The following is a 15,870-nucleotide window of genomic DNA, read 5'->3' on the forward strand; positions in this document are numbered from 1 at the left end:
TTGGGTGTTGAGTTTGCTAAGTTCTTTATAGATTCTGGACACTAGTCCTTTATCTGATATGTCGTTTGCAAATATCTTCACATGAAAAGTGCTCCATATCACTCGGCATCAGGGAAATACAAATCAAAACCACAATGAGATATCACCTCACACCAGTCAGAATGGCTAAAATCAACAAGTCAGGAAATGACAGATGCTGGCGAGAATGCGGAGAAAGGGGAACCCTCCTACACTGTTGGTGGGAATGCAAGCTGGTGCAACCACTCTGGAAAATAGCATGGAGGTTCCTCAAAATGTTGAAAATAGAACTGCCCTATGACCCAGCAATTGCACTATTGGGCATTTACCCTAAAGATACAAACGTAGTGATCCAAAGGGGCACGTGCACCCGAATGTTTATAGCAGCAATGTCCACAATAGTCAAACTATGGAAAGAACCTAGATGTCCATCAACAGATGAATGGATCAAGAAGATGTGGTATATATACACAATGGAATACTATGCAGCCGTCAAAAGAAAGGAAATCTTGCCATTTGCGACAACATGGATGGAACTAGAGTGTATCATGCTTAGTGAAATAAGTCAAGCAGAGAAAGACAACTATCATGATCTCCCTGATATGAGGAAGTGGTGATGCAACATGGGGGCTTAAGTGGGTAGGAGAAGAATAAATGAAACAAGATGGGATTGGGAGGGAGACAAACCATAAGTGACTCTTAATCTCACAAAACAAACTGAGGGTTGCTGGGGGGAGGGGGTTTGGGAGAAGGGGGTGGGGTTATGGACATTGGGGAGGGTATGTGCTTTGGTGAGTGCTGTGACGTGTGTAAACCTGGTGATTCACAGACCTGTACCCCTGGGGATAAAAATATATGTTTATAAAAAACAAAAAATAAAAAAAAAAAGATGTAAAAGTAATTGAATACAATATATATATTTTTTTCATTCTGGAGGGTACTTCTCAGTATTTCATTTTTCTGCATAAGATTCTTCTAAAGATTTTTCCACAAGGAGGTGTTTACTAGTCTAAATAGAATCAAAATGGACTATTTTGTGTTAATAATTATATACTAATTTAGCTTAGTAACTTTAAATTTGCACTTAATTTTTTTGCACTTAATTTTCTATTAACAGATCTCAAATGTCTGTGAACTAATATTGGAATTCATATTTTTTTCAAGATTTTATTTATTTATTTGATAGAAAAGATCACAAGTAGGCAGAGAGGCAGGCAGAGGGAGGGAAGGGAAGCAGGCTCTCTGCTGAGCAGAGAGCCCAATGCAGGGCTCAATCCTAGGACCCTGGGATCATGACCTGAGCCTAAAGCAGAGACTTTAATCCACTGAGCAACCCAGGCGCCCCTGGAATTCATATTTTTAACAGTCATTGATCAAAAATGAAAAAACTATTTTCAATTATATATATATATATTTTTTTTTTCCTCCAACAAACTTATAGAAGTACGCCACCTAGAGTAAATTTTATAATTTTTAAAATATAAAACAGTTGGGCTGATTTAATGTTATTTTAAGCCCAGAAATTAGGCATATCTTAATCAAAATCAAACTAAATAGTATAATTATGGATTTTTTCATATACTTTGTTTTCACGTGTGACTTTTTTTTTTTTTTTTTAAGTAGACTCCAAGCCCAGTGTGGAGTCCAATCTGGAGCTCATACTTATGATCCTGAGGTCAAGACCTGAGCTGAAATCAAGAGTTGGACACTTAACCAACTGAGCCACCCAGGTGCCTCTACATGTGACTTAGTATTGATGTATGTAAGACAGAATATTTTTGTTAATACTTTCAGAGAAGCAGTTTACTTAATATCCCCTCTTAGATGGATAACAAATCAAGTTCAGGAATTATGCTTTTTAAAACCTGATTTAATGACATTAGGGCTGATTTTAATATGTTATGTCAACTAAAATAATTATGGAAATATTTGAGAGATATAATATATAATGGCATACACACAAACAGTAAAAATTAATCTTGGTGTGTTCAATGATGTTTTTAAAGTATAATTTTAGAAGACACAGCCATCGACTAAGCTTTGATGCTAGAGGTCTGAACATACAAGTAGTTGAAGTTTTTCAAATGCTAATAAAATGTGTATGGAAAGAATCTTTTCTTTGGTTTCTTACAGTTTTTTAGGTGGGAAAGGAAGCATATAAAAGAAGTTTAAATTTATTTATTGACAAAGCACTGTAAGATGCTGAAGCTTATAGTTTTTTTCAACTAGGCGTGTTAAAAAGCATTATTATTTTTCTTTTTTCCCCAGCTTTATTGTAATATAAGTGACATATAACATTGTATAAGTTTAAGGTGCACAATGTAATGATTTGGTGCATGTAGATATTACAAAGTGCTTACCATAATAAGATTAATTAATGCATCCTTCATCTCATATAATTACCATTTTGTTTTTGTTATGAAGAAAACATTTACACTTTCAAGTGTACAGTACATATTATGTACATGCTGTATGTTAGATTCCTAGAACTTATTCATCTTATAATTCAAAGTCTGTGCCCTTTGACCATCTTCCCATTTCCCCCAACCTCTAGCCCTGGTAATTATCAGTCTACTCTCTGTTTCAGTGAGTTTGACATTTTTAGATTCCACATGTAAATGAAATCATACAATATTCATCTTTTTCTCTGACTTATTTCACTTATCATAATGCCTTTGGGGCCCATCTGTGCTATCACAAAGACAGGATCTTCTCCTTTTTTAGAGCTGAATTATATACATATACCACATTTTCTCTATCCATTTATCCATCAGCGGACACTTAGGTTCTTTCCCTGTCTTGGCTATTATGAATAATGCTGCAGTGAATATGGGAGTACAGATGCCTATCCAAGATAGTAATTTCATTTATTTTGGATGTATACTCAGAAGTAGAATTGATGGCCCATATGGTAGTTCTATTTTTATTTATTTTTTAATTTTTTCGGTGTTCCAAAATTCATTGTTTATGCACCACACCCAGTGCTCCATGCAATACATGTCCTCCTTAATACCCACCACCAGGCTCACCCAACCCCCACCCTTCTCCCCTCCAAAACCAGTTTATTTCTCAGAGTCCACAGTCTCTCATGGTTTGCTCCCCTATGATTTCCCCCAACTAACTTCTCTCCATCTCCCAATGGCCTCTGTGTTATTCCTTGGGCTCCACAGGTAAGTGAAACCATATAATAATTGACTCTCTATTTTTAATTTTTAAAGGAACCTTGAGATTGTTTTCCATAATGGCTGTACCAATTTATATTCCTACTGATAGTGCCCTAGGGTTCCTTTTCTGTGACATCATCTCCAGCATTTATTTCTGGTATTTTGATGATAGTCATTCTAACAGGTGTGATGTGGTATCTCACTATGGTTTTGGTTTGCATTTCCTATTGATTAGTGATATTGAGTGCCTTTTTACATTTTGGTGACTATTTGGTTTCTTTATAAAAATTCAGATCCATGTCCATTTTTATTTATTTATTTGTTTACTTATTTATTTATGCTATTGAGTTTTATGAGTTCCTTATATAATTTGGATATTAATCACTTATCAGATGTATGGATTACAAATATTTTCTCCCATGTTTTAGGTTGCCTTTTTATTTTGTTGATTGTTTTTGCTGTGCAGAAGTTTTTAGTTTGATGTAGTCTCACTTGTTGATTTTTTGCTTTTGTTGCTTGTCCCTTTGGTGTCATATCCAAAAAAACCATTGCCAATGCTGACACTAACAAAATTTAAGTGCTTTGTTGAATAGCAGTAGTAAGAGTGGGCACTATTGTCTTGTTCCTGATTTTAGTGGGAGTTTTCAATTGTTCACTGCTGAGTATGGTGTTATCTGTGTGCTTGTCAGGTATGGACTTTATTATATGAGCTTAATTCCTTCTATACCCTACTTGTTGGTGTTTTTATCATGAAAGAATTTTGAATTTTGTTTAGTGCTTTTTGTCTGTATCTATTATGATGATTATGTGATTTTTGTCCTCTAATACATTAATGTGGTTTATCATATTGATTGATTTGCATTTAACCATCTTTGCATTCTAGGGATAGATTCTACTTGATTATGGTATATGGTCCTTTTAACATGCTTTTGAATTGAGTCTCTAGTATTTTGCTAGTATTTAGTTGCTGGAATTTTTGTGTGTGTATTCATCAAGGATACTGGCCTATAGTTTTCTTTTCTTGTATTCTATTCTGGCTTGGGTATCAAAATAGTGCTGGCCTTGTAAAATGGATTTTGGAATGTTCTCTCTTCAAATTTTTGGAAGAGTTTGGAATATCAGGATTAATTACTAAAATGTTTGATAGAATTCACTAGGGAAGCCATCTGCTGCTGGACTTTTCTTTGTTAGATTTTTGGTTATTGAGTCAATCTTCTTGTGATAAGTGTGATCTTTTATGATTTTTTTAGTCATGATTTAATTTTAATGTATTGTGTGTTTCTAGGAATTTATCCATTTCTTCTACATTGTCCCATTTATTAGTGTATGATTGTCCATTGTAGTCTCTTATGATACTCTGTATTTATCTGGTATCAGTTGTAATGACTCCTTTTTCATTTATGATTTTATTTACTTGAGTCCTCCCTCATCTATTTATTTATTTATTTAATATGTAATGTATTATCTGCCCCAGGGGTACAGGTCCGTGAATGATCAGGCTTACACTTTTCAGAGCACTCACCATAGCACATACCCAGCCACCCAATCCTTAACCCCCAAACCCCCAGCAGTGCTCAGTTTGTTTTGTAAGATCAAGAGTCTCTTACGGTTTGTTTCCCTCCTGATCCCATCTTGTTTCATTTTTCCCCTCCCTGCCCACCACTAACCATCACCCTGCCTCTCGAATTCCTCAAATCAGAGAGATCATATGATAACTGTCTTTCTCTGACTGACTTATTTTACTCAGCATGATACCCTCAGGTTCTACCCATGTCATTGCAAATGGTAAGATTTCGTGTTTTTTTGATGGCTGCATAGTATTTCATTATTTATATAGACCACATCTTCTTTAACTATTCATCTGTTTATGGACATCCAGGGCCTTTCCATAGTTTGGCTACTGTGAACATTCGGGTACATGAGCCCATTGATCACTACACTTCTATCCTCAGGGTAAATAACCAGTAGTGCAATTGCTGGGTCATAGGTTAGCTCTATTTTCAACTTTTTGAGGCACCTCCATACTGTTTTCCAAAGTGGCTATGCCAGATCACATTCCCACCTACAGTAAAGGTTGGAATCCTCTCCTGCATCCGTCGTTTCCTGACTTCTTAATTTTAACCACTGTGACTGGTGTGAACTGGTATCTGTCTGTGGTTTTGATTTGTATTTCTCTGATGCTGAGTGCTGTGGAGTACTTTTTCACATGTCTGTTGGCCATTTGGATGTCTTCTTTGCAGAAATGTCTGTTCATGTCTTTTACCCATTTCTTGATTGGATTATTTGTTCTTTGGGTGTTGAGATTGATAAGTTCTTTCTAGTTTTTGGATACTAGCCCTTTCTCTGATATGTCATTGCATTCCATCAGTTGTCTTTTGGTTTTGTTGACTGTTTCCTTACTGTGGAAAAGCATTGGATCCTGATGAAGTCCCAGTAGTTCATTTTTGCCCTTGGTTTCCTTGTCTTGGCAATGTTTCTAGGAAGAACCTGCTGTGGCTGAGGTGGAAGAGATTGCTGCCTGAATTCTCCTCAAGGGTTTTGATGGATTCCTATCTCCCATTGAAGCCTTTCATCCATTTTTTTTTTCATTTTTAAAAAAGATTTATTTATTTTTTTCCCTTATTTTTTAAAAATTTCTAATTTTTTATTTTTTATAAACATATAATATATTTATATCCACAGGGGTATAGGTCTGTGAATCGCCAGGTTTACACACTTCACAGCACTCACCAAAGCACATACCCTCCCCAATGTCCATAACCCCACCCCGCTTCTCCCCACCCCCCTCCCCCCAGCAACCCTCAGTTTGTTTTGTGAGATTAAGAGTCACTTATGGTTTGTCTCCCTCCCAATCCCATCTTGTTTCATTTATTCTTCTCCTACCCACTTAAGTCCCCATGTTGCATCACCACTTCCTCATATCAGGGAGATCATATGATAGTTGTCTTTCTCTGCTTGGCTTATTTCACCAAACATGATACGCTCTAGTTCCATCCACGTTGTCACAAATGGCAAGATTTCATTTCTTTTGATGGCTGCATAGTATTCCATTGTGTATATATACCACATCTTCTTTAGCCATTCATCTGTTGATGGACATCTAGGCTCTTTCCATAGTTTGGGTATTGTGGACATGGCTGCTATAAACATTCGGGTGCACGTGCCCCTTCGGATGACTACGTTTGTATCTTTAGGGTAAATACCCAGTAGTGCAATTGCTGGGTCATAGGGTAGCTCTATTTTCAACATTTTGAGGAAACTCCATGCTATTTTCCAGAGTGGTTGCACCAGCTTGCATTCCCACCAACAGTGTAGGAGGGTTCCCCTTTCTCCGCATTCTCGCCAGCATCTGTCATTTCCTGACTTGTTGATTTTAGCCATTCTGACTGGTGTGAGGTGATATCTCATTGTGGTTTTGATTTGTATTTCCCTGATGCCGAGTGATATGGAGCACTTTTTCATGTGTCTGTTGGCCATCTGGATATCTTCTTTGCAGAAATGTCTGTTCACGTCTTCTGCCCATTCTTGATTGGATTATTTGTTCTTTGGGTGTTGAGTTTGCTAAGTTCTTTATAGATTTTGGACACTAGTCCTTTATCTGATATGTCATTTGCAAATATCTTCTCCCATTCTGTCAGTTGTCTTTTGGTTTTGTTAACTGTTTCCTTTGCTGTGCAAAAGCTTTTGATCTTGATAAAATCCCAATAGTTCATTTTTGCCCTTGCTTCCCTTGCCTTTGGCGATGTTCCTAGGAAGATGTTGCTGCGGCTGAGGTCGAAGAGGTTGCTGCCTGTGTTCTTCTCAAGGATTTTGATGGATTCCTTTCTCACATTGAGGTCCTTCATCCATTTTGAGTCTATTTTTGTGTGTAGTATAGAGAAATGGTCCAGTTTTATTTTTCTGCATGTGTCCAATTTTCCCAACACCATTTGTTGAAGAGACTGTCTTGTTTCCATTGGACATTTTTTCCTGATTTGTCAAAGATTAGTTGACCCATAGAGTTGAGGGTCAATTTCTGGGCTCTCTGTTCCATTGATCTATGTGTCTGTTTTTGTGCCAATACCATACTGTCTTGATGACAGCTTTGTAATAGAGCTTAAAGTCTGGAATTGTGATACCACCAACTTTGGCTTTCTTTTTCAACATTCCTCTGGCTATTTGGGGTCTTTTCTGGTTCCATATAAGTTTTAGGATTATCTGTTCCATTTCTTTGAAAAAAGTGGATCGTATTTTGATAGGGATTACATTAAATGTGTAGATTGCTCTATGTGACATAGACATGTTCACAATATTTGTTCTTCCTATCCATGAGCATGTACTTCTAGTTTATGTTGAATAGCAGTGGTGATAGTGGACATCCCTGCTGTGTTCCTGACCTTAGGGCAAAAGCTATCTGTTTTCTCCATTGAGAATGATATTTGCAGTAGGTTTTTCATAGATGGCTTTGATGATATTGAGGTATGTACCCTCTATCCCTACACTATGCAGAGTTTTGATCAAGAAAGTGTGCTGTATTTTGTCAAATGCTTTTTCAGCATCTATTGAGAGTATCATATGTTTCTTGTTCTTTCTTTTATTTATGTATTGTACCACATTGATTGATTTGTGGATGTTGAATCAGCCTTGCAGCCCAGGAATAAATCTCACTTGGTTGTGGTGAATAATTCTTTTAATGTACTGTTGGATCCTATTGGCTAGATTTTGGTGAGAACTTTCACATCTGTGTTCATCAAGGGTATTGGTCTGCAACTCTCCTTTTTGATGTGGTCTTTTATGGCTTTGGGATCAAGGTAATGCTGGCCTCATAAAATGAGTTTGGAACTTTTCCTTCCATTTCTATTTTTTTGAAACAGTTTCAAGAGAATATATGTAAATTCTTCTTTAAATGGTTTCTAGAATTCCCCTGGGAAGTCATCTGGCCCAGGGCTCTTGTTTTTTGGGAGATTTTTGATGACTGCTTCAATCTCCTTATTGGTTATGGGTCTGTTCAGGTTTTCTATTTCTTCCTGGTTCAATTTGAGTAGTTTACGTGTCTCTAGGAATGCATCTATTTCTTCCAGATTGTCTAATTTGCTGGTGTATAGTAGCTTATAATATGTTCTTATAATTACATGTTTTGGTGTTGGTTGTGATCTATCCTCTTTCATTCATGATTTTATTAATTTGGGTCCTTTTTCTTTCCTTTTTGATAAGTCTGGCCTTTCTTTTCTGTTATGTTTAGGCTCTCTCTTTGGTTAGAGGACCCCTTTCAATATTTCTTATAGGGCTGGTTAGGTGTTTGCAAGTTCTTTTAATTTTTGTTTGTCCTGGAATCTTTTTATTTTTCCTTTCTTTTTTTAGTGACAGCCTAGCATGATATACTATCCTTGGCTGCATACTTTTCTCACTTAGTGCTCTGAATATATCATGCCAATCCTTTCTGGCCTGCCAGGTCTCTTTGGATATATCTGCTGCCAATATAATATTTCTACATGAAGAGGTCTATGTTATAGACCTCTTGGCCTGAGCTACTTTTAGGATTTTGTCTTAGTCACTGAGACTTGTAAGTTTTACTATTAGATGATGGGGTGTGGACCGGTTTTTATTGATTTTGAGGAGGGTTCTCTGTGCTTCCTAGATTTTGAAGCTTGTTCCCTTCACCAAATTAAGGAAATTCTCTGCTATAATTTGCTCCAAATTACTTTCTACCCCTCTCTCTCTTTCTTCTTCTTCTGGAATCCCAATTATTCTAATATGGTTTTGTCTTATGGTATCACTTATCTCTTGAATTCTCCCCTCATGGTCCAGTAGTTGTTTGTCTCTCTTTTTTGCTCAGCTTCTTTATTCTCTATAATTGGTCTTCTATATCACTAATTCTCTCTTCTGCCTCATTTGTCCTAGCTGTAAGAGCCTCCATTTTTTATTGTACCTCATTAATAGCTTCTTTTAAATTTCAACTGTAGTTCTTTTATTTCTCCAGAAAGGGCTTCTCTAATATCTTCCAGGTTTTTTAAGAACCCAACTAACACCTTGGGAATTGTCATTCTGAACTCTAGTTCTGACGTATTACCAGTGTCTGTATTGATTGGGTCCCTAGCCATCGGTACTGCCTCTTGTTCTTTTTCTTTGTGGTGAGTTTTTCTGCCTTGTCATTTTATCCAGGTAAGAATAGGTGAATGAGAGAGCAAAATATAAAAGGGTAACAATGACCCCAGAAAAGTAAACACTAACCAAATCAATTAGTCACCCAAAAGCAGATGGAGAAGAGAAAGAAGAGAGGGGAAAAAATAGAAAAAAACTATATATATATATATATATATATTTTTTTTTCCAACCTGCCGAATAGAACAGAGTCATACACTTGATTTTGAGTGTATTTTAGTCTGTTAGAAGAAACTACCTCCCAAAATTAAAAAAAAATTTATATATATACAAAATAAGGGTAAAGATGATGAGGGATGGAATGTGATTATAAAGATGAAAATTAAAAAGATTCTAAAAAAGGAATTGATGAGATAAGAAGTTGATTGAAAATTTAAAAAAAAGAGGAAAGAACGAGATCAGTCTGGAGACTAGAACAAAACTAGTGTATATTTTGATCTATTAGAAAAAATTTATTTGAAAATTTTAAAGAAAATATCCTATATGCATACAGGAAATAAGGTAAATACAATGAAGGGATAAAATATGAATATAACAATGAAAATTTAAAAAGATTTTTAAAAAGGTATTGATAAGATTAAATAGTTACAAAATGTTAAAATAGGAGGGAGGAAAAATTTAAAAAATAGAATAAGAAAAAATAAAATTTAACTTTGAAAGACTAAAGGATCATGAGAGGAAAGCCATGAATTCTATGAGATGCTTTCCCCTAGCTCTGGAGTTCTGCAGTTCTCATTAATGGTGAATTTGGTCTTAGCTGGAAGTTCTTTCTGATATTCTGGGGAAGGGGCCTGTTGCAGAGATTCTCAAATGTCTTTGTCTGAGGTATAATTACACTGCCCTTGCCAGGGGCCAGGCTGTGTAATCTGCTTATATTTGCTCTTGGTAGCTTTTGTTCCCTGAATGCTTTCTGTAGAGCTTTGGAGGGCGGTAATGAAAATGGCAGCCTCCCAATGTCCAACCTAGTAGGAGTTGAGAGCTTAGCCTCCTCAGTATGCCCTCAGAGAAAAGCAGTCAATCCCTCCCATCTCGCTGGTCTCGAGCTGCACTCTGTGCTTACCCAGCCTGTGACTGAGCATTTCTATCTCTGGCTCATGGCCCTGTTTGGAGTCTCTGAACCCACTAGATTCCTGCAGCACACTCCCATGCTGCTCCTCCCAGAAGAGAAAGGTCTGTCTCCCTGGATCCTGTGCTTGTTGGTCTCTGCTCAAAGAGCAGGGGTCCAACTGTGGTTTGGATCACAGTTTAAGGTAACCCCAAGCTGAGAGCCCACTGCTTGGCTCCATCTTTGCAGCCAGCTTCCCTCTCCAATACCTGGGAGCACTGCCACACTCAGACACCCCTGGTCTTTTTGTGTCCCCATCGGTCCTGAGGCCACAATGTTCCTGGGAGGTCTCTGCAGCACCCCCACCCCACTTAGCCTCTGGAATGACATTCCTTAGTGAAGCAGACTTCTAAAAGTTCTGATTTTGTGCTCAGCTGCTCTCTCACTTGCCAGCTCCTGGCCCCTCTCTCTGTCACATGGTCTATCTTCCCATTGCTTCAGATTCACTTCTCTGCATGTCCTAACTTCCAGAGAGTGGTCGATATGCTGTTCCTAGAATTGCTGCTTTTCCTCTCTTCTATCTCCCGTTGAGTTTGTAGGTGTTCAGATCAGTTTGATAACTATCTAGCTGAACTCCTGGAATCTGATGATATCCTGTTCTCCTACTCCTCCAACATCTTGCTCCTTCTCTCCCTCCCTCTTCTTGGTAAGTCTACGTACAGGTTTGTGAATTTTGTTTGTCTTTTCACAAAACCAACTCTTCACTTTGTTGATCTTTTTAATTAGTTTTCTATTCTCTCTCTCTCTCTCTTTTCTGTTTTTTGTTTGTTTGTTTTTTTGAGAGAGCACGTGTGTGCTCTTGAGTCGAGGAGAAGGTCAGAGGAAGAAGGAGAGACTAGGGGCTTGATCTCACCACCCTGAGATCATGTCTTGAGCTGAAATCAAGAGTCAGTTGCTTAACTAATTAAGACACCCAGGTGCCCCTGCTTTTCTATTCTCTATTTCATTTCTCTATTACTATTTTCTATTCTCTATTTCTTTACTGACCTTCCATTTCTGTAAATCTTTGTCATCTTCCTTCTGCTAACTTTGGGCTTAGTTTATTCTACTTTTTCTAGTTCCTTTTTAAAAAGATCTTATTAATAAGCATTTACTGGTATAAAATTTCCTTTTAGCACTGCTTTTTCTACATCCCATATATTCTCATATGTTGTGCTTCCAGTATCATTTGTTTCAAGATATTTTCCAGCTTCCCTTTGATTTCATCTTTAGCTCACTGTTTCATGTGTTTGTGAATTCTCCAGGTTTTGTCCTATTCCTTATTTCTTGTGTCATGTTGTTGTGTTTGGAAAGGATTTTTGGTATGATTTCAATCTTCTAAATTTGCTGAGATTTGTTTTATGACCTAACACATAGATCTAGTCTGGAGAATGTTTCATGTGCACCTAAGAACAATATGTGTTCTGCTGTTTTTGAGTGGAATGTATATTTTTGTTGGCTTTTTGGTCTGAAGTGCAATTTAAGATAAGTGTTTCCTAATTAATACTTTGCATGATTTACCCATTGTTGAAAGTGGGATATTGAAGTTCCTTATTATTATTGTGTTCTTGTTTATTATTCCCTTCAGATCTGTTAGTATTTGCTTATATTTAGATACTCTGATATGGGGTACGTATATATTTCTAATTATTATATATTTTTTATGAATTAACCCCTTTATCATAATATAATAACCTCCCTGATTTTCTGCTACCTTTTTTGACTTGAAGTCTGTTTTTTCTGATATAAATGTAGGTAAACCTGCTCTTTTCTGGTTTCCATTTGTATGACATATCTTTTTCTGTCCTTTAACTTTGAGCCTCTATGTGTTCTTGGAATTGAATTGTATCTTTTGTAGGAATCATATAGTTGGGTCTTTTTTTTATCAATTAGTCACCCCATGACTTTTGATTGGAAAATTTAACTCATTTACATTTAAAGAAATTATAGATAGGTTAGGACTTATTATTGCTTATTATTCTATCCTTTTAAGCTCTTTTGTAGTTCCTTTGTTTCTTTTTTCTCTTGTCCTCTTTCTTTGTGAGTTGATGGTTTTCCATTGTGGTGTCCTTTGATTCCCTTCTATTTATGTTGTATGTATCTACTATAGGTTTTTGTTTTATGCTTCTCCTGAAGCTTACATAAAATATCTTATAGATATAACCGATTATTTTAGGCTGATAACAACTTAATTTAGATTGTATATAAAAACTCTACCCTTTTCCTCCTTCCTCTCACATATATTTTTGATGTCACAATTTATATCTTTTTATATTGTGTATCTATGAACAAGGTTTTTGTACCTATAGCTGTATTTAATGCTTTTTCTCTTTAACCTTTATCATAGAATTAAGTGGTTACCACAAGATCATATTACAGTATTAGAATATTTCAAATCTGACTACATACTTACCTTTACCAGTTTATTATATATTTTCATATTACTTATTAGTGTCCTTTTGTTTCAGCTTGAAAAACTCCTTTCAGCTTTTTTAGAAGACAATTTTGGTGGTGATGAATTCCCCACAGCTTTGGTTTATTGGGAAGGTGTTTATCTAGCCTTTATTTCTAAAGGACAACTTTACCAGGTAAAGTATTCTTGGTTGGCAGTTTTTACCTTTTAGCACTTTGAATATATCATTTCACTCTCTCCAGGCCTGCAAGTTCTCTGCTGAGAAAAACCATTGATAGTCTAATAGGAATTCCCTTGTATGAGGAAAATTATTTTCCTCCTGTGCTTTTAAAATTCTCTTTGTCTTTGATTTTAGACAGTTTTATTATGATGTATCTTGAGAGGATTATTTTAGATTGAAATTTGGGAGACCTATTAGCTTCATGAATTTTGATGGCTAAATTTTCCCCCAGTTTTGGGAAGTTCTCAGAAATTATTTCTTTACATAAACATTCTTCTCCTTCTCCCCCGCTTTTCTGCTTTGGGACTTCATTGATGTATAAATTGTTTCCCTTAATGGTGTTTCATAATATTATAGACTTTCCTCATTCTTTTTCATTTTTTATTTTTCCTTATCTGACTGGATAATTTCAAATGATCTGTCTTTGAGTTTAATCTTTATTTCTTTTGCTAGACTGGTACAATATCCTGTTGAAGTTTTATTTATTTTTTTAAGTTTTATTTACTTATTTGACAGAGATCACAAGCAGGCAGAGAGAGAAAGAGAGGAGGAAGCAGGCTCTCCACTGAGCAGAGAGCCTGATGTGGGACTCAATCCCAGGACCCTGGGATCATGACCTGAACAGAGGCTTAACCCACTGAGCCACCCAGGCACCCCTGTTGAAGTTTTATTAACATCCTCAGTGCAGCCATCATATTCTCTAGTTCCAAAATTGGTCTTTAGTTCTTTTTTATGTTTTCTATCTCTTTGTTGAAATTTCTCATTTTATTTTTAATTACTTGCTTGATTTAATTGTCTATATTTTTGGTAGCTTTGTTAACATCTTTATAACAACTATTTTGAATTCTTTATCAGGCAATTCCTGGATCTCCATTTCTTTGGGATCATTTACTGGAAATTTACTGTGTTCCTTTGATGGTGTCATGTTTTTCTGATTCTTCATGATCCCAGTAGCGTAAGTATCTATAAAATTGGAGAAGGAGTCACCCCTTCCAGACTTTATGGACTGACTTTGGTAAGGAAAGACTTTTACCTGTGTTAAGGGGCATGCTGGAATGTGATATGGGAACTGTTGATTTAGGTTACCACGTGCAGGTATGTTTGGTGGCTCTGAGCCCTTTGGAGGATGATTTCTCAGTGGGATGGCCTGCTGGAATCCATAACATCTAACAGTGTGGTCCTTGATGAGCATTGTGGGGAATCTGCATTGGCTGCCAATGCTTCTTCTTCCTCATCAGCACTTCCAGTTCCAGTGGCCAGAGACCAGAGCAGATAGTGGTAGTAGTTAGGGCTAGTGGTATACAACCTTTTTTTGGTGCCAACTGTGGGCTCCAGTGTAGTGACAGGGGCTGGTTTCAGACATCCACATAGTGTCAGGTGCCAGGGGAAGTAGCAAGGGCCAAGGCCAACTATGAATGCACTGGCACCTGTGGGGACCTTGGCTGTCAGTGGGAACTCCCATGGCTGCAGGGTATTGCCTCTGGTGTACATATTGGGGTGGAGGTTGGTGATGGGAATCAGGCTGGAGGTGAGAAGGAGTAGCTGGAGGAGCTATCCCTGAGCACCTTCAAAGTGATGGGGGTCAGTCAGAGGGGCCTATGCTGGTATCTTGCAATCATGTAGCAGCAGAGGCCATAGCGAAGTGCCAGTTTAGATCCCAGGCTTGAGTAGAAAGGGAATGTGAAAGTGGAGAGAGGAACTCAGGTATCTGGCTTCTGTGAACATGGAAACCTATCAGGTGAAAACCAGTGAAATCTGTGGGTGGGTCTATATGACTGTGCTGGTTTCCTCAGTGGCCAAAGCTCCTGGGGTCCTTTGCAGAGGAGGTCACTGGGAACCGTGGTCATTCCCACTATCTGGCTGATTCTGGTAGCCCCTTTCCTTCCTTGTTCTTAGCCATAGCTATACATTTCAGCTTTGCTGGGGTCTGGGTGAGGTGAAACTGAAGTGGATTCTTTATACAGTGACTTGAAAGGTTGGGGAAGCTGATCACTCACCCTGTTCTCCCTTTCCCAGTGAGGGGAACCTTTTCTAGCTGGTAAGTTCCCTTTTGGCAAAGAGCAGTGCCAGCCTGAGGAGACAAGTCAGACAAAATGAAACTGCTTTTTTCTTTCCTTTTTGTGTGGCTATTCTGAAGGTGTTTGTTCTGCTAGGGTTGCTAAATTTCTTAAGTGTACTCCTGAACTCGCCCAAAGCTAATTTTTTTCACGAACAGCTGCCTAATTGTTGATAGTTGTTGGGATATGGATGGTGAGGTCTCCTACTCTGCCATCTTGGGGATGTTTTTTTCAGCACTGACAGTTAACAATGAATGTGACAGGAAAAGATTTTTATAAAAATCAATGCAAAATATTTTAGATTTAAAACCAAAGAGATCACGAACCTCTATATTAGCTCTAAAACATCCTTTTCTAGTTTTTGTATTATTGATATGTAATGCTTGAAATTTTTGCTTTGGGATATTTAGACTTTAGAGCAGTTGTGGGCAAATGATGTTTCTTATAACATCCTCCAAGGGATCAGATTTTCTGGTAAAATACTGCTTTGACTTATAACTGTCCTAGATAAGTGATTTCTATTAAGTATAGGAAAAATTCCTCCAGAGTTGTGGTCTTGTCTTTAGTTTCTTTCCTTATAGCATCTGACCCACATTGTTGCAAAGTGGATGTTTATAAGTATTTATTGATTTCATATTTTGTCTCCAAGCCAATTGATGTTGTTGAGGATTGTCATTCAGTTGCTAAAGGTTAGCATTCAAATTGTTATAAGACTGTGATTTTAATTAGCAGGGTTTTTTTTTTTTTAGTTTTTTTTTTCAACTTATGGAAAA

The 15,870-nt window shown here is 37.1% G+C and overlaps 1 long non-coding RNA gene across 1 annotated transcript; it reads left to right on the forward strand.

The window, feature by feature from the left end:
- The first annotated feature begins 1,645 nt into the window (after positions 1–1,645).
- On the forward strand, positions 1,646–15,424 carry LOC123391486. Its single transcript, XR_006606204.1, has 3 exons — positions 1,646–1,776; positions 12,876–12,995; positions 13,896–15,424. It is a non-coding gene; the product is annotated as an uncharacterized LOC123391486 (long non-coding RNA).
- Positions 15,425–15,870: the final 446 nt, after the last annotated feature.

This window comes from Mustela putorius, unplaced genomic scaffold (genome assembly GCF_011764305.1).
Source record: "Mustela putorius furo isolate JIRA1106 unplaced genomic scaffold, ASM1176430v1.1 tig00000228_pilon_pilon_pilon, whole genome shotgun sequence".
Taxonomy (NCBI): domain Eukaryota; kingdom Metazoa; phylum Chordata; class Mammalia; order Carnivora; family Mustelidae; genus Mustela; species Mustela putorius.